Genomic DNA, 24531 nt, shown 5'->3' on the forward strand with positions numbered 1-24531 from the left:
GCCGGCGCAAGCGCACTTCCCTGTGAGTGCAACCAGGGCGCGCCTGCGTATTGCCCTAGGGAGGGGGCGGGACGCGCGCATGCGCGGGGTCTGCCAGCGGGCTCTGGAAGTCTTGTTTGTTTCATGTCAGTGTTCACAGTGCAAGTAAGCTTAACGTACATTTTCATAAGAAATGATGAAAATATGTAGAAATGATGAAAATATGTAGCGAATACGAAAATCTTACGAACAGTCAGGTGATTTGTAAAAAAATAGGAGCAAGGTGGTGTCATTGGTGATAAGGTAGACCGTACTGCCCGGCCAGCAGAGAAATGAGGAGATGAAACCGTCTGTACTGGGGAAGGGAATGAATTGGACTCTTATGTCACACAAAATTCAAGTGAATCAGACCGGGCGGTGGTGGCACACGCCTTTAACCCCAGCACTGGGGAGGCAGAGGCAGGTGGATCTCTGAGTTTAAGACCAGCCTGGCTTGCACAGTGAGCACCAGGACAGCCAGGGCTCTCTGTAAAGAGACCATGTTGCACGAATTATTATTATTATTATTATTTTGGTTTTTCGAGGCAGGGTTTCTCTGTGGCTTTGGAGGCTGTCCTGGAACTCGCTCTTGTAGATCAGGCTGGTCTCAAACTCACAGAGATCCGCCTGCCCCTGTCTCCCGGATGCTGGGATTAAAGGCATCCACCACCAGTGCCCTGCCAGAATTCTAATTATTCTTAAAAACTTGGGTCAGCTATCTGGGGGGTGAAAGTTGAAGGATCAGAGAAGCAGAGCTGCCAGCCATTAGAGTTCTTACCTCTACCAATGCTCAGACCAATTGGGCGATCCTGTCCTCAGAAGGCCTCCTCAGATTGCACTGCTCCTCAGACTACAACGGCTCTGTCTCCTCCTGCCTTATACTCCTCCCTAGTGCTGGAATTTAAGGTGTGGGATCCCAAGTGCTGAGATCACCTTTGTATGAGCTGTTTCTCTTTAGGACTGGATCAATTTCCTGTAGCTCAGGCTGGCCTGGAACTCACAGAGACCCATCTACCTCTGTCTCCCAAGTGCTGGCATTAAAGGTGTGTGCCACCACTGCCTGGCCTCTATGGCTAACAAGTATGACTAGTTCTGCACTGTGATAGTCAGACAAGCTTTATTTGTTAGATCATAAACAAAATATCACTACACCATGTAACAAGAAAAAAAAAGACCCACAAAAAACAAAAACAAAAAGTGAATCAAGCCGGGCGTTGGTGGCGCACGCCTTTAATCCCAGAACTCGGGAGGCAGAGGCAGGCGGATCTCTGTGAGTTCGAGACCAGCCTGGACTACCGAGCGAGTTCCAGGACAGCCTCCAAAGCCACAGAGAAACCCTGTCTCGAAAAATCGAAAAAAAAAAAAAAAAGTGAATCAAAGACCTAACTGAAGTGCAAAACCAGGAGCTCTGGAGGAATAACCTAGACTATCTTCTGGATCTGTGACCAGAAATATTTACTACAGAAGTGCTTGCTGGGATAGATCGATAAAACCTTCACAATATGCTATACAGAGAAAAAAGTAAGACGCACAGGACCAAAGGTATCTGTGAGGCGTGTGACTGTGAAAGCAACTTTCCCAAGTACAAACGAGCCAAACAAAAAGAGCCCCAAGGAAAAATGAATCTTAGAAAAATCTGGGCAGTCGCTTTGAAAATGAAATCTAAAGCAGCAACAAGCACATAAGGTTCTGAAGTCCATTATTAATCCAGGGCGTTTGTTAAAGCTGTAGTGACCGCTTTTAATAGATTGGTTTTTAGAACAAATTGGATGTGCTGTATTGGAAAAGTTAGAACCAACAATAGTGCTGTTGGTCTTGGCACTTGTGCAGTGTGGTGGGAAGGCACGCTGATGCCCTGGATTACTCAGGGCTATGTGGTAGTTACCCTCATCCTAACAACTCCTTGGTATTAGACTCTCAGAATGTCTTTGCTCGAGTGTGTCCAGAGACATTGTAAGATTGCTCTTCACTTGCTCTTCTTACAGAGGACCAGACGGGTTCCCTGCACCTACATGGCTCCCTGTAACTCCAGACCAGGGGCTCTGATACCCTCTTCTGGCTTCCCCAGCCCTGCATGCTTGTGGTGCACACAGACAGACAAGCAGTCAAAACACCCATATGCATACAATAAAAATAAATCTTTCGAAAGGATGTAGAGTGTTCCTAACTTCAGACAGAGGCTGCACCAGTAGAAATGGTCAGTCAGGTCTAACACCCTCTCTCTAGGACCCCCTTCCCCAAACCACTGAGCTCCTAGTGGGTAACAGAGCCAAGGCAGGGTAGGACAATAGGATTCGCTTGTTACATCTCAGCCTAATTTCCCATCTAGTACCTTCATTAATCTGCTACAATCAGAGCCCCTTTCCCTAATGGAGACATCTCTAATAGAAGGATTTTCCTTAGTTCTGGAGCTGCTACAGTATTCCAGCTTCCTCCGCTGTGAGTGGCCAGTTTTATGAAAGAATATGATCACTTAAAATCCATCTCAGGATGTCTCATCTCTCTATCAAATCTGGAAAGATTTTTTATTACTTAAAACGTTAGCTATATGAGGCTTTGTGGGGTGGATTTTTCTGTTTTTGTTTGCTCGTTTGTGTTTGCTTGTTTTAGTTTCTCACTATGTAGACCAGGCTGCTCCTGGAATACACAGAGACTTGCTATCTCTGACACACCAGATGACTTAATGAATAACAGCTTTATAAGGAAATCCTAGTTCTCTTCGGAGGTAGAGGCAGGAAGATCAGGAGTTCAAGGACACCCTTGGCTATTTAGCAAATTAATGGCCATCCTACACGAGACTCTATGTGTGTGTGTGTGTGTGTGCATATGTGGCACTGCCTGTAATTCTAGCACTTGGGAGACCGAGACTGAAGGAGAATTATGAGTTCAAGGTCATCTTTAGCTACATAGTGAGTTTGAGGACAGCCTGGGCTACATAAAACCACCAGGAACAGTCTATGTCTATCAATGGGATGGTAATTCATTGAATTGTCATACACTATATTCTAGTCCATCATTTTAACCACTCGACCATGACTACTGTATACTATATTCTAGAAAAACTTTTAAACAATCAGAGCATGGTGGGGACAAGCCTGTAATGCCAGCATTGGAAGGCTGGAGTAGGAGGACTGTAGACCAGGATAGCCTTGAACAGAGATCCACCTGCCTCTACCTCCCAAGTGCGAGGATTAAAGTGTGTGCCACCATACCTGGTTTTTGGTTATTATTTTAATGGTATATTTAAGCTGTGAGTGGTATCACACACTTGTAATACCAGCAGCTAGGATGCTAATGTAAGAAGATTGCTATGAGTTTATGGTCAGTCTGGGCCAAGAGTGACCCTGTCCAAAAAAGGAGGAAGAGGGGTGCCCAGCTCAGTGGGTGAAGGTACCTGCAAGCAAATCTGACAGCCTAATTCAAAATCATCCCTAGGGCCCTCAGGGTAGGAGAGAGAATCAGCTCCCATAAGTTGTATACACACACACACACACACACACACACACACACACACACACAAGAGAGAGAGAGAGAGAGAGAGAGAGAGAGAGAGAGAGAAATTGTAAAAAGGAATGAAAGCATATTCATATTTTTGCTGTTGTGGAGCTATCTTTGTACATTGTATATATGTATTGCTCTTGTTAATAAAAAGCTGATTGGTCAATAGCTGGACAGGAAGAGATTGGGCGAAATAGTCTGACACAGAGAGAATGCTGGAGAGAGGAAGGGTAGAGTCAGAGGAGTCGCCAGCAAATGCAGGGAGAAGCAAGATGGGCATGCCATGCTGAGAGAAGGTACTGAGTCACATGGTAAAGTGTGCATGAGAAATATGGCTTAGAGCCAGGCAGTGGTGGCGCGCGCCTTGAATGCCAGCACTAGGAGACAGAGGCCAGCCTGGTCTACCAAGCTACACAGAGAAACCCTGTCTTAAAAAATCAAAATAAATAAATAAATGTGGGTTACCTTGAATATAAGAGTTAGTGACAAACCTGAGCTATTGGCTTGGCATTTCTGTTTAATATTAAGTCTCTGTGCCATCAGTTATTTGGGAGCTGGCAGATGGGACACAGAAACGTCTGCCAACAGTTTGCACCTTTCCGTGTCAAACACTAAACTATTGACGAAATAGTTCCACCAACAATAGAAAACACCTGTGGAAGCAGAACACGGTGGGGTGGCAGATGCCTTTAATCCTAGTACTTGGGGGAAAGAGACAGAAAGGTTTGAGTTTGAGGGTAACCTGGTCTACAGATGTGTGTAACAGCACTGGCTGTCCTGGAACTCACTCTGTAGACCAGAAATCCACCTGTCTCTGCCTCCCAAGTGCTGTAATTAAAGGCTTGCACCACCACCACCACTGGGGGCGGGAGCGGGGTGGGCGAGTGGGGGGTGCTTTTTGTATTTTTTGAGACAAGGTGTTGCCATATAACCTCAGGTGGCCTAGAACTTTCAGTGACCATCCTGACCAGGTGCAAACCACTACTACAGCAGAAATGCAAACTCAAACCACCAGGAGGTCACATTTCACCCTGCTAGACTAGCCAAAATGTGGAAGTCTGACAGGCAAGTCCTGTGTCAAGGCCATGGACAAGGGAGTTCTTACAGACAGTGCCCATCCAATTTGGAAAGGAAAGCTGACTATAGAAAAACTAGTCATATATACACCGCAAGACCCCACTATTCCATCCCTTACTTTTACTACAGAAGAAGCGCACCATGAACTTAGCATTCTAGCATCTCTTGAATGATAACTGGAAGCTGTTTTAAAAGTATATTCTGTTATGGTTTTGTTTTTTCGCTGTGTACCCTGGACTGTTCTGGGACTCGCTCTGTAGACCAGGCTGGCCTTGAACTTACAGACATGTGCCTGCCTCTGCTCCCCAAATGACTGGGATTAAAGGCGTGTGCCACCATTGCCCAGTTTAGGAGTTTATTCTTAAACTGAAATAACACCAGAGGTGAACGGGAACGAGGAACACTACGTGCTTTCAAGAGATGAAGAAAGCAAGTATGAATAGATGGAAGAGCAGTCAGTCTGTGCACATCTTCGTAGGAAATCTCATCAGTCCTTGCCTGGGGAAAGCAAGAGAACATTCAGAGTAGGGTTGCCTGAGGTAAGCTCAGTTGTACAGCTTGTGTGAGCCAGCTTGGCTTCTACAGTGCTACAATGTACCTCTACACAAGGGTTTGGGGTTTTCATTAATCTATCCAAATTTTGGGTTTTTAAAAAATGTACTTAAGCCGGGCGGTGGTGGCGCACACCTTTAATCCCAGCACTCGGGAGGCAGAGGCAGGCGGATCTCTGTGAGTTCGAGGCCGGGCTGGACCGATAGCCTCCAAAACAATACAGAGAAACCCTGTCTCGAAAAACCAAAAAAAAAAAAAAAAAAATGTACTTAAGATAAGATCCAGCAGGCAGGTAGTGTTCATTTTTTAAATGATACTTAAATTCCTTCCCCTGTTATATGATTCTAATTGTAAGTCTTTTGCAGACACATGAGGACACTGTTATCAATCAGTTAAAAAGGAAAATTCTGTAGCTATGAAAATGAAGAAACTCAAGGCCTTTTGTAGGTGACATTGGGGAGATTTCACTTCCTACAGACCAGTTTTCACTTGGGGATATTTCCAAATAACCCATTGTTTTTCCCAATACCATGAGACAATAAATCTGCCACTGTTCTTCAAGGAGATAGGACCAGGTTGGAAAGATTGCTGAGCAAACTTGGTAACTTGAGTTCAAGCCCTGAAACCCACAGAATGGTGGGGGAAAAAAAGAGGACCCAATGCACAAAACTGCCCCCTGATCTCCACTCATATGTGAGCACGCAAAAAATATAACAGCACATCTTTTCAAGGAAAACTAAGATCACTTTCAGCATCCTTCAATCCACTCCTCATCTTTGTAGGAGCAGCTCTAAACACAGCAGTCTTTAGATGTATACAAGCTCTCTCTCTGTACTGTTTGTTTATTTAGAATTTACACAAGCAAGCATTATGCTTCTGGATATGTATTCAGAAGAATTAAAGCAGGGACTCCACAGACACTTCCTTAGTGTGCACAACGGCATTAGCCACAAGAGTCAATCTAGAAAGTACCAATAAGGCACTTTCACAGAGGAAAAGACATATGCAGGCTGAGTTTTAATAGTGCTTTAATCCCAGGAAGCAGAGGCAGGAGCATCTCTGAGTTTGAGGCCAGCCTGGTCTACAGAGCTAGTTCCAGGACAGCCAGGGCTACACAGAGAAACCATGTCAAATTAATGAATAATAAGGAAGTCAGGGAGGGAGGGAGGGAGGGAGGGAGGAAGGAAGGAAGGAAGGAAGGAAGGAAGGAAGGAAGGAAGGAAGGAAGGAAGGACACACCACAGTGTATTTAGTTTTTAAAGGCAACGGCATTCTGGTACTTGCTTTGAAAACATGGTAAGAGAAGCAGGCAGGACGAAGGACAAACAGTACTTTATTCACATAGGCATTTAGAACAGCCAGATTCACAATACAGAGAGTAGAATAAAGGTTACCAAGGGCTGGGGTTGGATGCAGTGGGGCATTATTGCTTAATGAGTACAGAGTTTGTGTTTGAGATGATGGAAACTTCTGGCTACGGATTGTGGTATACAACACTGTGAATCCACTTAATGACATTCAATTACATGCTCAAAAGGATTAAAATATTAAAGTTAAACTTTATCATAATTTTTATAGAGACTTTATCATAATGCTAAAATTGAAAAGGGAACACCAGGGTTATATGACTCTAAGTCATCAAACTCTCTACTTCCTTTTCATAACACTCTTTTACTTAATGACATTCAATTGCATGCTCAAAAGGATTAAAATAGTAAAGTTAAACTTTATCATAATTTTTATAGAGACTTTATCATAATGCTAAAATTGAAAAGGGAACACCAGGGTTATATGACTCTAAGTCATCAAACTCTCTACTTCCTTTTCATAACACTCTTTTTTACATGTCCCTCAGCAGCACTAACAAGGAAAAGACAGAATGCACGGTGGGAGGTTTCTCCAGTACTCCACAGCCAGCTACCTCAATTTCATACTGTTAAGATTTAAAGGCCTGGCTGCTTCCTAATGGCAGAGAGCAAGCCTTTGTGAACACTAGGATGTGTTTCTGTAGAGACCGAATGAAATATTATCCATAGGTGCTCTGATTTACAAAAGGTCGGGGCTATGCATTTATGTCTCCCTGGGGGTTTATTGGGAGCTTCTTGAATTTCAAAAATGCCTCTCTTTCTCCCAGGTACATCTGTGGCAGGCAGAGCATGCAGAGTTCATAAGCACAGCATTGTGGGGAATCTGTCTCAAAGAGGCACAGGTAAACAACCTCAACAAAGCACATGCCTGTTACCAAGAGGAAAAAAGCACATTTCTATCCTCCAGATCAATGGTTCTAAACCTGTGGGTCATGATCCCTTTGGGGTTGAAAGACCCTTCCACAGGGGTCACATATCAGATATCCTACGTATTAGATATTTACATTATGAATCCTGACAGTAGCAGCATTACAGTTAAGAAGTAGCAACAAAAATAGTTTTATGATTGGGGCATCAGCACAGCATGAGGAACTGTATTAAAGGGCCACGGCATTAGGAAGGCTGAGAGCCACTGCTCTAGAAGAATTAAGCCCACTTTGTAGTTAACTCTGGGCATTCTATGCAATAGCAGGGTGAGTGATGTCACCATGACCAATCCTGATAATCCTAATGGCCTTGCTGAGCTACACTCACAGGCCCTTACAACAGACTGGGTAGGGTTTTTAAATCCAAAGTCCTCCATCAAAAAACTTTGAGGCACTACACTTGTGGTCACTATTCTTGGTTGTCAACTTGACCACAGTTGGAATTCATTAAAACCCAAAAATGGCAGAGCACAACTTTGGTTTTTTGAAACAGGGTTCCTCTGTGTGGCCCTGGCTGTCCTGGAACTTGATTTTGTAGAGCAGGCTGGCCTTGAACTGCAGATATCTACTTTTGGCTCCCAAGTGCTGGGATTAAAGCCATGGGCCCAGCTCTGTAAGAGATTTTTGCTTACTCATCTGAAGTAGGATCGTCCACTTCTATCCAGATCTTTGAGGTGCGTAGACTCATCTCTAATGTGAGCCACAGCTTCTGCTGGAGGACATGGAAGAAGGAAGCGTGCCTTGCCTGCTTGCTCTCACCTTGCGAGCAAGCCCATTCCTCCGCTTGCATTGGAGCCTACTTCTTTAGAGCTCTGCAGTGTACAGAAGACCAGCCTCATGGAATCAGCAACTACTGGACGCTTGAACCTTCCAACCACAGGCAGCACTCTAATAAATCCCCTTTCTATATATTTAAAAAGATATTCATTCTCTAAGTTCTGTTACTCTAAAGAACCATGACTAATACACCATTGTAATTGAGAATAGTCAATTTCCATGCTAAGGTCCTGCTGACCCTGCCACACCCCTAACTCACATTTCTGCAGCCAAGAGCCTCCCCTTTGTCCAGGACAATCAACCCTGCTGTCTCCTTAGTCTAAAGCAGTCTCCCTCAGGCTCCTGCCCAGATGCAGCCTGAATTCACCCTGGTACAAAAGCTCTGTCCTCGGAGAAGCATTTCCTAAATTCTTTATTGAGATACAGTTTCAAAGGTGCTCCAGGCTGCCTCAGATATGGTGAAACTGTCTTTGGCTCCTGATCCTCCTGCTTCTGCTCACCAAGTACAGGGTTTGTCAGCATGTGCCACCAAACCTAGCTCTTCTTTTTTTTTTTTTTTTTTTTTTTTTGGTTTTTCGAGACAGGGTTTCTCTGTAGCTTTGGAGGCTGTCCTGGAACTCACTTTGTAGACCAGGCTGGCCTCGAACTCACAGAGATCCGCCTGCCTCTGCCTCCCGAGTGCTGGGATTAAAGGCGTGCGCCACCAACGCCCGGCTTTAGCTCTTCTTTTTTAAGATAAAACTTTCCCTTCCTCTTCTGCTGAGCCTTCCTGGGTTATTTCTCAGAGCATCTTTGCTTTCTGACTTTCTTGTCAACATCCCTTGCTAGAATGTGTGCCCCAGAGCCCAGGCTGTGGCTCAGACCTGCATTCCAGCTCCTAGCCTTCCTCAAAGCCTCGCCCTGGGTACGTGTCTGGGTGGTGCATGTACTGAGAGATGGGTTGGTGGGCCAGGTCCACTAAAATAGGCCCCTGGATGTGGGCTTTGGAAACCCGTTTCTCCAGACGGCGTCTCAGGTTGTTGTGAAGTCCTTTTGCAACAGTGTATCAGTAACAATGCAACAGTGTATTTAGTAACCATCTTTTTTTTTAATAGATGTTAACCCAGAGGAACAGAATAAAGTCCATTGAAAGAGTTGGAAGTCTCTCATTTCATCCCCAATTTTAATCATTTGAATGAATTGTTTTTTTAAATTTTTGAGTTGTGTATTCAATAAATTCAATAAACAGATAAGCAGTGATACACCAAATAGTCATTATAAAGTTTTTTTTAATAAATGTTTGTTTAGAATAAAATGCTGTTACAAAAACCAGAATTGGCCGGGTGGTGGTGGCGCACACCTTTAATCCCAGCACTCGGGAGGCAGAGGCAGGCTGATCTCTGTGAGTTCGAGGCCGGGCTGGACCGACAGCCTCCAAAACAATACAGAGAAACCCTGTCTCGTAAAAACAACAACAACAACAAAAAAAAAAACAAACCAGAATTGGAGTCTAATAAAACAAGGCACAAGGTTTAAGGCAAAATTCACAAAAAAAGGTATATAAAGTTAATATATGATCATATTTTTTCATGTCCTTTGGGGGAGGAGGCACAAGAATTTAAGTAGTTTAAACATCTTTTTAGACTATTAGCCATTATAAGGTAAAATACATGTGATACAATAGAACTATATCTTTTCCAGAAAACAAACTCCATTATTAATTCGCATCTCTGAGCTAAATTTTACTTATGTATATACTTCTACAGATATTTCTAACACATTAGATTTAGATACTGAAATTTATAGAAGTCAGCATACATAATAATTTGACCAAAGTAAAAACACCATCTTCTCAGCACCTTTTGTTGTTATTCGAAGCTTCAACTTTATGAAAAGCTAAGGCTTGTTATGTAGAAAGGTTTTTCCATTATTTTCTGTTTCTAACAAACACCAACTGGGCTCAGAATGCCATCTAGCTGCTGGGGGCTGAACCCAGGTCCTCTTGCTGTTAATCTTGAATATATTTTTATATGTTTGTTTTTCACTTAGGTTTTTTGTTTGTTTGGAGAAGTTGTTTGTTTGTTTGTTTGGCTGGTTGGTTTTAAGGGTATCCCTGTATATTCTTGACTTGCCTAAACTCCGTATGTAGACCAGGCTGACCTCATATTCATAGAGAACTGGCTGAGATTACAGAGATGTGCCACTATGCCCAGCTTTTTGTTGTTGTTGTTGTTGATGTTGTTTGTTAATCTTAAGTCTCTTACCAGCTCTGAGTTGTAATTGAGAAGTTGGGAATACTAAAATACCATATAACCTATTATAATGAACAAAATCATCTGAAACAATTGGTATAGTGTCTACCATAATAAAGTACTCCAAGACAATGAGCCTTTATAATCATCATCACTGTATCGTATGCAGATTCTGCGCCTTGGGAAATGAGGCAGGAAGACTGTGATGTGAATCTTGCCAACTTGATGAGACTTGGAATTACTATGGAGACATATTTCTGTGTATGCCAAGAATTACTTAGATTAGATTCATTAACAAGACCCACCTTAGTCAGGTGATGGTGGTACACACCGTTAAACCCAACACTCAGGAGGCAGAGGCAGGCAGGTAGATCTCTGAGTTCAAGACCAGCCTGGTCTACAGAGTGAGTTCCAGGACAGCTAGAATAACCCTGCCTCAAAATAAACAAACAAACAAAAAACAAAAACAACAGTAACAACAAAAATCAAACTAAATTGACAGTTGCCATTGAATTTGGGCATGACGCAGCTGGACAGTTGTGTTAGTAATGTAGGACTCCTTTTTTTTTTTTTTTTTTTTTTTTTTGGTTTTTCGAGACAGGGTTTCCCTGTGGCTTTGGAGGCTGTCCTGGAACTCACTTGGTAGACCAGGCTGGTCTCGAACTCACAGTGATCCGCCTGCCTCTGCCTCCCGAGTGCTGGGATTAAAGGCGTGTGCCACCAACGCCCGGCCAGTAATGTAGGACTCTTATGGGTCAACTGCTGGCAAGAGACAGCTCAGAGCCATTCATATCATACTCAGGGCTTCTAGAGTGTGAGCAGAAGCTGCAAAGCCTATTGAGGACTTGGCTCATTAGCAGCATAATTCCACTATTACAGCTTTCTGTTGGTGGAAGGAAGTTACAAGAGTGTACCAGACTCTGGAAAGTGGAGGCAGCACACACACACACACACACACACACACACACACACACACACTTCTTTTTCTTTATGTGTGTGTATGTGCAGATGCATACACTTGTATTCCTTGAAGAGGTGTTTTAATATTTATAAAATATTATTATGGTTATGTGTGTGAGTGTATTCCAGGTATGTGCAGGTGCTCTCAGAGGCCAGAAGAGGGCATCAGATCCATTGGAGCTGTAGTTGCAGGCTGGTGTGAGTCACTCAGCTTGGGGGCTGGAAGTCAACTCAGGTCCTCTGGAGAAGCAGTGGAGTTCATCACCTCTGAGCCAACTCTAGCCCCTTCTCTCTGTCTCTGTCTCTATCTTATGTCTGTCTCAGTCTGTACCCCCCCGTGTGTGTGTGTGTGTGTGTGTGTGTGTGTGTGTGTGTGTGTGCGCGTACCATGGCATGTGTGGTAGTTTGGATGCAATTAACCCTCATAGGGAGTGGCACTATTAGGAGGTGCGTTGGAGTGGGTATGGCCTTATTGGAGGAAGTGTGTCACTGTGGGGGCAGATTTTGAGGTTTCCTATGCTCAGGATATTGCTCAGTGTGTCAGTTGACCTCCTGTTGCCTGCAAGATGTAGGACTCTCAGCTCCAGCACCACATCTGCCTGCTCGCTGCCACGCTCCCCTCCATGACGATAATGCACTGAACTTTGAACTGTAAGCTACCACCTCAACTAAATGTTTTCTTTATAAGAGTTGCTGTGGTCATGGTGTCTCTTCACAGCTTGTGGAAGTCAGGACAACTTGTAAGAGTCTATCCTCCCCTTCCACCATGTGGATCCTAGGGATCTGACTCAGGTTGTCAGCCTTGGTGACAAACACTGAGCCATCTCACTGGCCCTGGTTTCAGAAACACAGATTTTAACCATGGCATGACTAGGAAGGAATGTGCATGACTTTTTTTTTTTTTTGAGGCGGGGCCTCACTCTCTATTCCTGACTGGCCTAGGATTTACAGATTCTCTCACCTTTGCCTCCACCACACCCGACCCCATGAACGCCTCAGTTATGTTTTGTTGTTTTTGAGGGAGCTCGGGCTGACCTCAAACTCTGTCCTTCAGCCTCACTCCCAGATGTTGGGATTCCAGGAGTGCACTGCCACACCTCACCTTGCTCTCTGAACAGCAAAACTGTGCTTCCCCTCCAGGCTGTCTGAGAAGATTTGGGCCACAAATTGAGGACAGCTTGCTGACAGAGAGATCTCTGTTCACCTTAGTTCTCCTCCAAGGTACTGAAGACAGTTTCTTTCTCCAAGAGGAGCCCAGCTGGCTCACCTCCCACGGGGCCTCCTCTGCCACAGGTGGGGACCTCAACACATCGGAGAAGCTGGGGACTCTCAGCAGCCACCTTCCCCTTTTCCATAACACTCAGAGGCCTCTGGAAGGTCTGCTTGGCCGTATTATTGTTTTTGTTTTTCCCAGAGTATTTTGTTGTTGTTAACCCCCCTCCATGAGTGCAAGCATGTGTGTGCCACATGGAAGTCAGAGATTCTGGAGAGAGACGGTGGGGGAAGGGGGAAGGGGAGGGAGGGGGAGGGGAGGGAAGGAGAGAAGGGAAGAGAGACTTTTTTCCTTCCTTCTGATAATTCTAGGGATAAAACTCAAATCATCAGGTGTATTACTATTCTATTACTATGTTAAAACACCATGACCAAGGCAACTTACAGAAAGTAGAGTTTGTTTGTGGATACAGTCCCAGAGGGATAATAGTCCATCACAGCAGGGAAACGTAGTAGCCTGGAGGCAGGAGAGTCAGCTGAGGGCTCACATCTTGAGCCACAAGCAGAAAGCAGAAAGAAGGAACCAAAATGACCTGAGTCTTTAAACTCTGAAATGACACACATCTTCCAACAGGACAACACCTCCTAAGCCTTCCCAAGAATTACCATCAACTTTGTATTCAAATGTGCAAGACACTGAAGACATCATTCAAACCATCACTCCAGGCTTAGAGGCAAGTGCCTTTACATGCTCAGCCATCTTGCCAGCCTTGGTAGAGATTATTTTTTGTCCGTTGGTGCTAAACAAAATAGCCTTCCTGTCTTAGGGTTTCTATTGCTGTGAATAGACACCATGACCACTGCAACTCTTACAAGGAAAACATTTCATCAGGGTGGCTCACTTACAGTTTCAGAGACTTGGTCCGTTATCATAATGTGGCGAACATGACAGCATGGAGGCAGTCATGGTGCTGGAGACGCAGCTGAGAGTCCTACATTTTGCAGGCAACAGGAAGTCAGCTGAGACACTGGGCAGTCTTCTGAGCATAGGAAACCCACAGTGACACACTTCCTCCAACAAAGCCTCTCCTCCTAATAGTGCCACTCCCTATGAGGTTATGGGGCCAATTACATTCAAACTACCACTCTTCCCCTGTGGAGAATGGAAGGGATAATTATTTTATTTTTCATTAGAAAATCAAGAATGTTTCTGACTAACTGCTAACAGAGCTTCCTGACCTTTCTTTTCTGAGCATTTCACATTGTGTGTCCTGAGGAATTCCACACCCAGATCCCTGGGCTCTCTAAGGATGATCACAGGCTGTGCGTGGACAATAGGGGCTGATAGTTCTCTGCAGTCTTGAACATTCACACACCGCGGACATTTCCACACTGTCTACCAACAGGGTGTAGTTTCAACTACACGGTTTTAAGTGACTCTTGTTGAAGAGGTGGAAGGTTATGGAAACATATATAAAGAGAGAAGATCGTCTACAGCCATACCACCCTGGACACGCCCAGCCTTGTCTGATCTCGGAAGCTAAGCAGTGTCGGGCCTGGTTAGTACTTGGATGGGAGACAGAAAGGAGATCTAAAATTAGAGCAGAAGGGGGGATCCTGCTTGGAAGAGTCACAAAACAAGCACACTGGGTTCTGTTGAGAGAAAAGAACAGGAAGGTTAAGAAGGGAATTGTGTGGGAGGCTACATGACATTAGTGCACTGTTGTGGCACCTGGCTTGACCTTCTGAACCTCATGATGTAGAGGTCAGGCAGGCAGAGGACCTCAGTTCTCTACCAGAGTCCTTTGTTCCAAGATGTTCCTTACTGTTATTCACTTTGAGAAACTCTCTCATGTGCGCGCACGCACACACACATAAATAAATAAGTTTTAAAGACCACAAATTCAAACATAGCCAGACTGAAATACATTCCTAATGCAGCCTCCTCCTGGTATTTTTTTAAGGTTTTATTTATTTATTTATTATGTGTACAGTGTTCTGCATGTATGCTTGCACACCAGGAGAGAGCACCAGATCTCATTATTGATGGCTGTGAGCCACCATGTGGTTGCTGGGAATTGAACTCAGGACCTCTGGAAGAGCAGTCAATGCTCTTAACCACTGAGCCATCTCTCCAGCCCCTCCTCCTGGTATTTTAAGAAGGTAGGTCTACTAGGTAGCCATGGAGAATCTATAGAAGTCAGAGAGTTTGCCTTTAAAAAATATGTTTTGCTTTTAAAAGCCTTTCATTTTCAAGAAAATATTTACAGGAGTTCCCTCTGTCAACTTCAGTACAGCCTGAGACTCCAGGTATCTCCTATCCATCTGTGAGACTAACTTTATTTATATTAGGTTCCAATGGAAAATACAACAATCACAAAACAGAGTCAATCACCAAAATAGAAATGTGTTTATTTTTAAACAAGCTGACATGTTTTATTAAAGAAAAACTTTTCTGGTTTACTTTGCACGCGTCTTTTCTGGACTGCTTGTAACAACACCAGGATCCCGAGGGCCAGCGAAGGCCAGCAAAGGCCAGTGAGGGCCAGCGAGGGCCAGCGAGGGCCAGCGAAGGCCAGCGAAGGCCAGCGGAGGGCCAGGGAGGGCCAGCGAGGGCCAGCGAGGGCCAGCGAGGGCCAGCGAGGGCCAGCATGCACTCTGAAGTGTTTCTGCCTGCTGTGCCCAGTTCATGCAACTGCCACTGTAGTGACGGACAGCGCATGTCTAATATCCTAGTTCAGATTTCCTCAAAGCTGGGCAGTTGTTGACTGAGATGACCATCCTCAAGTCCATTCACACGCCAGCATTTACTTTGTTTTTACATAACAAGTTGGAGCCCAGAGCTGGTCACTCTGGAGATTTTTCCATCTTCTTTGTGGCCACCATCTTCCTGACCTAGATGCAGGATGGCCCTCTAACAAGAGCAGCAGCCAAGATGTCCAGAGAACAAGAAAGGAAATTAGTTTATTTTTTAAATGTTTTTAGGCTTTAAGAATTTCATATAGTTTATTTATCATATTCTCTCCCATTCCCCTCATCTCCTACAAATTTTCTATCTTCCCTTTCTTTTTCTTTTCTTTTTTTTTTTTTTTGAACAGGGTTTTCTGTGTAACAGTCCTGGCTGTCCTGTAACTCATTGTATAGACCAGGCTAGCCTCAAGCTCACAGAGATCCTCCTGCCTCTACCTCTCAAGTGCTGGGATTACACTAACCCCCCCACTTTAAATTTTATTTCTTATATCATAATTGGAAGCACTACTGCTACGATGATTGGAGGCATTGTTAAATAATATATAGATCACTTAAATACTGGCACCACTGCTCTATGACAATCAATCTGATAAAACAGATGGCTTCTAAGGGATTAACAGGTAGGTAGTGTATACAGTGTGGATAGTCTATGCTGTGGTTTCATGAACATGGTTAGTCCTGTAATTGCCCCTTTAATATCTTTGGACCATGGTAAATAATGGGTGACTGAAGCGTCAGTAGGTGAAACCATGGCTATTGGAGAGACTGCTGTACGCACACACACACACACACACACACACACACACACACACATCATAGTCACAAAACTCAGATATCCACCTTTACATTGTCAATATTTGCATATTAACCTTATACATTTAGTGACATATCCATCACACAGAAAATTTCAAAGTGTACTCATATGTTCGTTTGGAACCTCCAGTGTACCCCTTCATGTCTGCAAAACCCTATTCCTGTCTCTCTCCAAACCCCGCCCTCTCAGAGAATCTCCAACAAAGATAAGGTGCAAAAAAGCCCAGTTCCAACTTCCTGGCTATTAATGCAACTTCCTCCGCTGTCATGACCAGCAGCCCATGTTCCCACCTAAGCATTCCAGATTTTGACCATACTTGGGCACAAACCCAGCTTGTGGCAGACATGTCATCATCCCACACCTACAAACTACATTATCTCCCTGCTTTACTTCTGGACTTCGGTTCTCCAGCCTCAATCTCTAGGCCTGGAGAACCCACCCGCCTTGGGGTTGATTTGCTCAAACGAACCTGTTGTTATACTTTTTCAATACAGCTTGATGTGGCTTACTGCGTTGGCAGAGAAACCTGTTATTGGGGAACAGAAAACCTATTATCACCTACTTATTAAACAGACAATTGTTTGTCTTTATAACAGGACTTGTATTAAAAAAATTAACTTCCCCTGCATTTTTATTAAAATAGCACACTATACAAAATTCTGTAAGAAAATCAAGATAGTAGAAGAAAATTTTAAGTTGTTCACATTAGGTTGTTTTTTTTCTCTTCATTTTTTTAAAATTTAAGTTAGAAACAAGCTTGTTTCACATGTCAATCCCAGCTCCCTCTCTCTACACCAGCCTCGACCCAATCTACACTCTGATCCCTAGGGAGGGTGAGGTTCTCCATGGTAGATCTCCAGTGACTGTCATTTCATCCAGGGCAGGGCCTAAGTCCTCCCACAAGAGTCCAGGCTGAGAGAGCATCCCTCATTGTGGGATGGGCACTCAAAGACTATTTGTATGCCAGGCATAAATACTACCCAAGGCCCCATAGATTACCTAGGCCTCCTCACTGACACCCACATTCAGGGGGTCTGGATCAGTCTCATGCTGCCCACCCAGCCATCAATCTGGGGTCCAAGAGCTCCCCCTTGTTCAGGTCAACTGTTTCTGTGGATTAAACCAGCCCAGTCTTAACTCATTTTCCCATCAGTTCTCCCTTTCTGACACTGGATTCCAGGAGTTCAGTTCAGGGTTTAGCAGTGGGTGTCTGCCTCTGCTTCCATCAGTCGCTGGAAGAAGGTTCTGTTTCCCAGACTCTCTTGCAGTGGGATTGTATGCTGGCACTCCCCTGATTCATGTCTAAAATCCATATATGATATGTTTCTCTTTTTGTGACTGGGTTACCTCACTCAGGATGGTTTCTTCTAATGCCATCCATTTGCCTGCAAATTTCAAGATTCCATTGTTTTTTTCTGCTGAATAGTACTCCATTGTGAAAATGCACCACATTTTCTCTATCAACTCTTCAGTTGAGGGGCATCTAGGTTGCTTCCAGGTTCTGGCTATTACAAATAGTGCTGCTATGAACATAGTGGAACAGACGTCCTTGTTGTATGAATGGGCATCTTTTGGGTATATGTCTAAGAGTGGAATTGCTGGGTCCTGTAGTAAACTGATTCCCATTTTCCTGAGGAATCTCCACACTGATTTCCAAAGTGGCTGTATGAGTCGGCACTCCCACCAGCAATGGAGGAGTGTTCCCCTTTTTCCACATCCTCTCCAACATAAACTGTCATTGGTGTTTTTGATTTTAGCCATTCTGACAGGAGTAAGATGATATCTCAGAGTTGTTTTTATTTGCATTTTCCGGATGGCAAGGGATGTGGAGCACTTTCTTAAGTGTCTCTTAGCCATTTTAGACTTATCTACTGAGAATTCTCTATTTAGTTCTGCAGCCCACTTTTTGATTGGATCCTTTGGTGTTTCAGAGAGTTGTTTCTTGAGTTCTTTGTAAATTTTGGAGATCAGTCCTCTGTCAGATGTGGGGTTAGTGAATATCTTTTCCCAATCTGTGGGTTGACTTTTTGTCATGCTGACTGTGTCCTTTGCCTTACAGAAGCTTCTCAGTTTCAGGAGGTCCCCTTTATTAATTGTCGATCTTAGTGTCTGTGCTACTGGAGTTATGTTAAGGAAGCTGTCTCCTGTACCAATTCGTTCAAGGGTACCTCCCACGTTCTCATCTAACAGGTTCAGTGTGGCTGGATTTCTGTTGAGGTCTTTGATCCATTTGGATTTAAGTTTTGTGCATGGCGATAGACATGGATCTATCTGCAGTCTTCTACATGTCAGCCTTCTGTTATGCCAGCACCATTTGTTGAAGATGCTTTCTTTTTTTCATTGTATAATTTTAGCTTCTTTATCACAGATCAGGTGTTCATATGTGTCTGGGTTAATGTCTGGGTGTTTAATTCGATTTCATTGGTCAATCTGTCTATTTTTGTGCCAATACCAAGCTGTTTTCAGGATTATAGCTCTGTGATACAGCTTGGAGTCAGGAATGGTGATGCCTATGGATGTTGCCTTGTTGAGCAGGGTTGTTTTGGCTATCCTGGGTTTTTTGTTTTTCCATATAAAATTGAGAATTGTTCTTTCAATGTCTGTGAAGAATTGTGCTGGGATTTTAATGGGGATTGCATTAAATCTGTGTATTTCTTCCGGTTAAATTGCCATTTTTACTATGTTGATCCTACCTGTCCAAGAGCATGGGAGATCTTATCATCTATAAATAGGGAAAGTTTGATCTCTTCCTTTCCAATTTGTAATCCCTTGATCTCTTTTTGTTGTCTAATTAGAACTTCAAGGACAATATTGAAAAGGTATGGAGAGAGTGGACAGCCTTGCCTTGTTCCTGATTTTAGAGGATTTGCATTGAGTTTCTGTCCATTTAGTTTGATATTGGCTATTGGCTTACTGTATATAGCTTTTATTATGTTAAGGTAAGTTCCTATTACCCCGGATCTCTCCAAGACTGTTGGCTTCAACGGACACTGTAACTATACGCGACACACAATTACTGAAAATAAGGCTAAGTATTTAATATAGAAAATTACTCACAAGATACCAAACTCAGAGGATCTAGTTCTCAGCTAGCAGCCGGACCGGAAGCCGAACTCCAGGAAAAGAGAGCGAGACTTCCTGTGCGCTGTCTTTTATGCCTCCCCCCGTAACGCCCCTAGCCATGCCCAAAAGTGGGCCTGGCTAGTGACGTAGTTCCGCCTACGTACGTATACGTCTTTACGTCCAGCCGTATACGTCTTTAGTCCTGCCTAAAGTGGGTGTGGTTAGCGGTGTGGTAAACCGCCCTTTTATTACCTCATCTGTATGCGCCTCTAGTAAGTCACATGTTTAATGGCGGCATAGACTTAGTAAGTCACATGTTTAATGGCGGCATCAGACTTCCTCCTACAATTCCCCTTTTAGTCTAAAAAAGGACAACTAACTTGTGTCCATGAACAAAATGTATCAAACATCTATTCTATCTAAACCTAAACTTATCTTAAAGAAACACCCAAATATGAACACCTCCTTCCAATCCCAACTCTAAAATAATTGAAAACTAACACTAACAGGTGTAATCTTATAATATCAATAGTAGGGAGAGGGGGCGTGGAATTCTCAAAACTACTTCCTGCTGAGATGGGACGATGATAATCTCATGGGGACCTGTGAAAAGAAAATGTTAGTATAACAAAATCTCAGTAGATCAGACAGTCTCAGTATGGCAGGAGATGCTTGATTGAAGTTCCTGACTAGGGTTCTAGTGTTGATTGAAGCTCTTATCTTGAAGCTCTGGTCAGATTGTAGAAGATGTGCTGTTTCAGTTTCTTGGTCCGGAGATGTGTAGAGTGATGTAGTTTCAAGCCAGTTTCAGGATAGTGCTTGTCAGGTGGAGTCAATGATGTGGGGCAGTTCAGATGCCTCCAGTCGAATCAGGTGAAGTCAAGGAAGTGGATCCTCATTCTCTTTCGGAAGCAGTTGAAGATTGCTGTCAGGAAATCCCTTGTTCTCTGGAAAACTCAAACATTACTGTTAACAAAGAAATATTTTAACTTTCATATGTAAGCATACAGAAGAGGTGACAATAGGGAAGATGGAAAACCTGGAGGAAATTAGACTGTTCAGAAAAAGAAATCCACAGATAACAGTCCCTCATTTTATTTCTTCTGTCTTATATCAATGGCTCTTTGATATAATACAGAAATTCTGAATTGTATTTAAATAACATGCTTGGGTTTAGAGTAGGAGAGCCAATCCAACTCCAAAGCCAGCTTCAGTTAAATGAATGGGAATTGAGGTATGTGAAGAAATAAAGATAAAAGGATACTATGAAAAAGCAATATAGAGAGATTTAGACTTTGATACCACACAGTGTGTGTTTGATGGTCCTCAGGGTAGCTATTCATTCTTCTACAGGAATCCATATGTCCAGTATTCTTTGCTGAGTTTACCTGTGAATACAAAAAACAAAACACTTCTCTTTCCTTTTAGGAGGTCCCTTTACCCATGGTGGACTATGAATTTGTAGATGGGCTGTTATCTTCCTCCTCCTGAGATGTTTTCTGTTCTGATCGAATTTTAATTAATTTTGATGGAACCCAAATCTTTTCTTCTCCTGTGGAAACAAAAGCATAACCCCTTCCCCAACGTAACACATATCCTGGTTTCCAGACTGAGGTCATAACATCCTTAAAATACACCGGTTGGTTCAGTTCAGAAGTCTTCTCTGTAGTCCAGTGTCTTTCTGCTGCAGTTTGTCCTTTTTCATCAGCATTAAGAAAATTCAACGTTAGTAAAGCATTGTGTAACCTGTGTCTAGGTGTCTTTGTTTTCCCTGGCTGTTTATGAAGCATCTCTTTTAAGGTTCGGTTAGACCTTTCAATTATTGCTTGTCCTGTGGGATTGTAAGGTATACCAGTTACATGTTTTATATTATAATATTTGAAGAATTGTTCCAATTTACTGGAGACATATGCTGGACCATTGTCAGTTTTTATTGTTTTAGGTATACCCATAACAGCCATTACCTCTAAGAGGTGTGTAATAACAGAGTCAGCTTTTTCAGAGCTGAGGGCAGTAGCCCATTGGAAGCCTGAGTACGTGTCTATAGTATGGTGTACATATTTCAAACTGCCAAATTCTGGGAAGTGAAATACATCCATTTGCAAAAGTTCATTTCTGTGAACACCTTTAGGATTACAACCTGCTGGTAATGGAGTTTGATTGTACAATGAGCAACTGGGACAATTTCTTACTATTTCTTTGGCTTGTTGCCAGGTGATAGAAAAATCCTTCTTTAAACCTTTGCTGTTAACATGGTGTTTCTTATGAAATTCTGAAGCTTCCAACACATTACCTACTAATAAACGATCAATTTCATCATTGCCTTGTGCCAGAGGACCTGGCAGACCTGTATGGGATCTGATGTGTGTTATATATATAGGATGAGTCCTGTTTCTGATGATTTCCTGCAATTGTAAAAACAATGAGGTTAATTCTGTATTATCAGGAACAAATTCTGCAGTCTCAATGTGCAGGACAACTCTTTCTGCATACTGAGAATCCGTGACTATATTGAGAGGCTCTGTAAAGTCTTTAAGTACCATGAGAATGGCATATAACTCTGCCTTTTGTACGGAGTTGTAAGGGCTTTGAACTACTTTACTTATATTTCCTGATTTATACCCTGCTTTACCTGATTTGTTTGCATCCGTGTAGAAGGTAAGAACTCCAGAAATAGGTGTTTGCCTCACGATACGTGGAAGAATCCAAATTGTTTTCTTTATGAATTTGATTCTCTCTGTTTTGGGATAGTTATTACTAATACTTCCCAAAAAGTCACTGCAAGCTATTTGCCAATACTCATTATCCTTCCATAAGGAGGAAATTTCCTCATTCGTTAAAGGTACAATAATTTCAGCTGGGTCTTTCCCAGTCAGTTGACGAAGCCTTAATTTACCTTTTAATATCAAATCTGAGACCTTTTCTATATAGGTTTTCAATTTTTTATTCTGTTTATGTGGCAGAAATACCCATTCTAGAATGATGTCGTCCCTCTGCATTAATATTCCTGAGGGGTATTCTCTAGATGGTAAAATAACCAGAATACAGTCCAGATTTGGATCCACACGGTCCACATGTGCTTCTAATATTCTCTTTTCTACCCATTCTAATTCTTTTTCAGCCTCAGCTGATAGTACTCGTGGGCTGTTTAGGTCTTTATCTCCTTTTAAAGCCATTTTCAGGTGTTTTAAATCATGCCCTTCTACACCAATAATCGTCTGTAATTGAGAGATTTCTCCTAATAGTTTTTGAAGATCATTAAGAGTCCGGTAACGATCTCTTCTGATCTGTACTTTCTGTGGTCTAATTTTCTGAGCATCTATTTTATAACCTAAATAGTTAATAGAATCTCCTCTTTGTATTTTTTCTGGGGCAATTTGTAATCCCCAGCGAGGCAAAATTTCCTTTACTGCCTCAAACATCTTTTCCAAAGTATCCTTATTTGAATCAGACAATAATATGTCATCCATATAATGATATATTAACGAATGTGGAAATTTTTTACGAATTATTTCTAGAGGTTTATTCACAAAATATTGACACAAAGTTGGACTGTTTAACATACCTTGAGGTAGTACCTTCCACTGGAATCTCTGTACCGGACGGGAATTATTATAGGTAGGTACTGTGAAGGCAAACTTTTCTCTGTCGTTTTCTTGTAACGGTATGGTGAAGAAACAATCTTTTAAGTCTATAACTATAATTGGCCAATCCTTAGGAATTAGAGAAGGTAACGGCATCCCAGGTTGTAGAGACCCCATAGGCTGAATTACCTTGTTGATGGCTCTAAGATCAGTAACCATTCTCCACTTACCAGACTTCTTCTTGACAACAAAAACAGGCGAATTCCATGCACTAGTTGATTCCTCAATGTGTCCAGCATCTAGCTGTTCCTGAACTAACTTCTCCAAAGCCTCTAACTTCTCAGATGTCATAGGCCATTGACCCACCCAGACGGGTTCATCTGTCAGCCATTTTAATGGTAGAGCTTTCGGTTGCTCTGTAGATTTGGCACTAGCATGTTGCTTCTGTACAGCCTGTACATTTGGCATCTGTTTTCTGTACTGTCTTACTATATTCTTACTACCACTAAGAGCTTGTCTATAATTCCTAGCTGATACAGGAGGAATTTTAATCTGCGTATTCCATTGCTGGAGTAGATCACGACCCCAGAGGTTTATAGCAATATCTGCAACATATGGCTTTAACCTTCCTCTCTGTCCTTCTGGCCCAATAAAGTCAATCCATCTTACACTCTGTTTAACTTCAGATAGGGTTCCAATCCCTAAGAATTGAACATTAACCTCTTTTAAAGTCCAGTCGTGTGGCCAGGACAGCTGATTAAGGATAGTGACGTCACTTCCGGTGTCCAGTAATTCGTAAATCACCCTATTATTTACCTTAACCGGAAGTTTGGGTCTATGATATTGTATAGAAGTTTGCCAAAATATATGTTTTGTATCTCCTCCTGATGTAATTGATTCATCCTCTGGAGCTAATGTATTATCCAGTGCCGTATTATTTACAATGGGCAGTGGATCTTCTAATTGTCCTGGGAGAGGCTGTCCTCCACTGTCACTGGGAATGACCGGATAATCTTCCTTTTCGGGGCTCCATTGAGCCCCCGAAGCCCGTTTCCCTGCTGTAAAGATCTACCTTGTCTGTCTATTGTGGAAAAGCATTCATCAGTCCAATGGCACCCCTTCCCACACCTCCTGCACAGACCAGGAGGCTTAGGCCTTCTGTTTGATACATTCCTGGTAAAAGCATTATTTCTAGGAATGCGTTGTCTACAGTTCCTACTAAGATGTCCTATTCTACCACAGTTAAAGCATTTTGCATCTTTACGCCTATTTAAATTCTTTGAGATTGCCTTCCCTACCCATGCCTCTATATCATCACAGGTAGGGTATTTGGCATCCTGGTGCCTCCTCAAGCCTGTAGAAATAGCTTCACCTACCCAAGCTCCTGTATCCTGACTTGAGCGAAGTGGTGAGGAACTTAGCGAAAGGAGAGTCCACGTGTGCCTGGTCGGGCCAAGAGAAGCCGCTTTTCCGGGGCGCCTGGATCCGGATTTCAATCCCACTTCTGACACCAAATTGTTGGCTTCAACGGACACTGTAACTATACGCGACACACAATTACTGAAAATAAGGCTAAGTATTTAATATAGAAAATTACTCACAAGATACCAAACTCAGAGGATCTAGTTCTCAGCTAGCAGCCGGACCGGAAGCCGAACTCCAGGAAAAGAGAGCGAGACTTCCTGTGCGCTGTCTTTTATG

At 43.0% G+C, this 24531-nt stretch overlaps 1 long non-coding RNA gene across 1 annotated transcript; it reads left to right on the forward strand.

The window, feature by feature from the left end:
* Positions 1 to 69: 69 nt before the first annotated feature.
* LOC121137840 lies at positions 70 to 9458 on the forward strand. The gene is made up of 3 exons (XR_005875114.1): positions 70 to 144; positions 7280 to 7354; positions 9310 to 9458. It is a non-coding gene; the product is annotated as an uncharacterized LOC121137840 (long non-coding RNA).
* Positions 9459 to 24531: the final 15073 nt, after the last annotated feature.

This window comes from Mesocricetus auratus, unplaced genomic scaffold, assembly GCF_017639785.1.
Source record: "Mesocricetus auratus isolate SY011 unplaced genomic scaffold, BCM_Maur_2.0 Super-Scaffold_100707, whole genome shotgun sequence".
NCBI classification, from domain to species: Eukaryota; Metazoa; Chordata; class Mammalia; order Rodentia; family Cricetidae; genus Mesocricetus; species Mesocricetus auratus.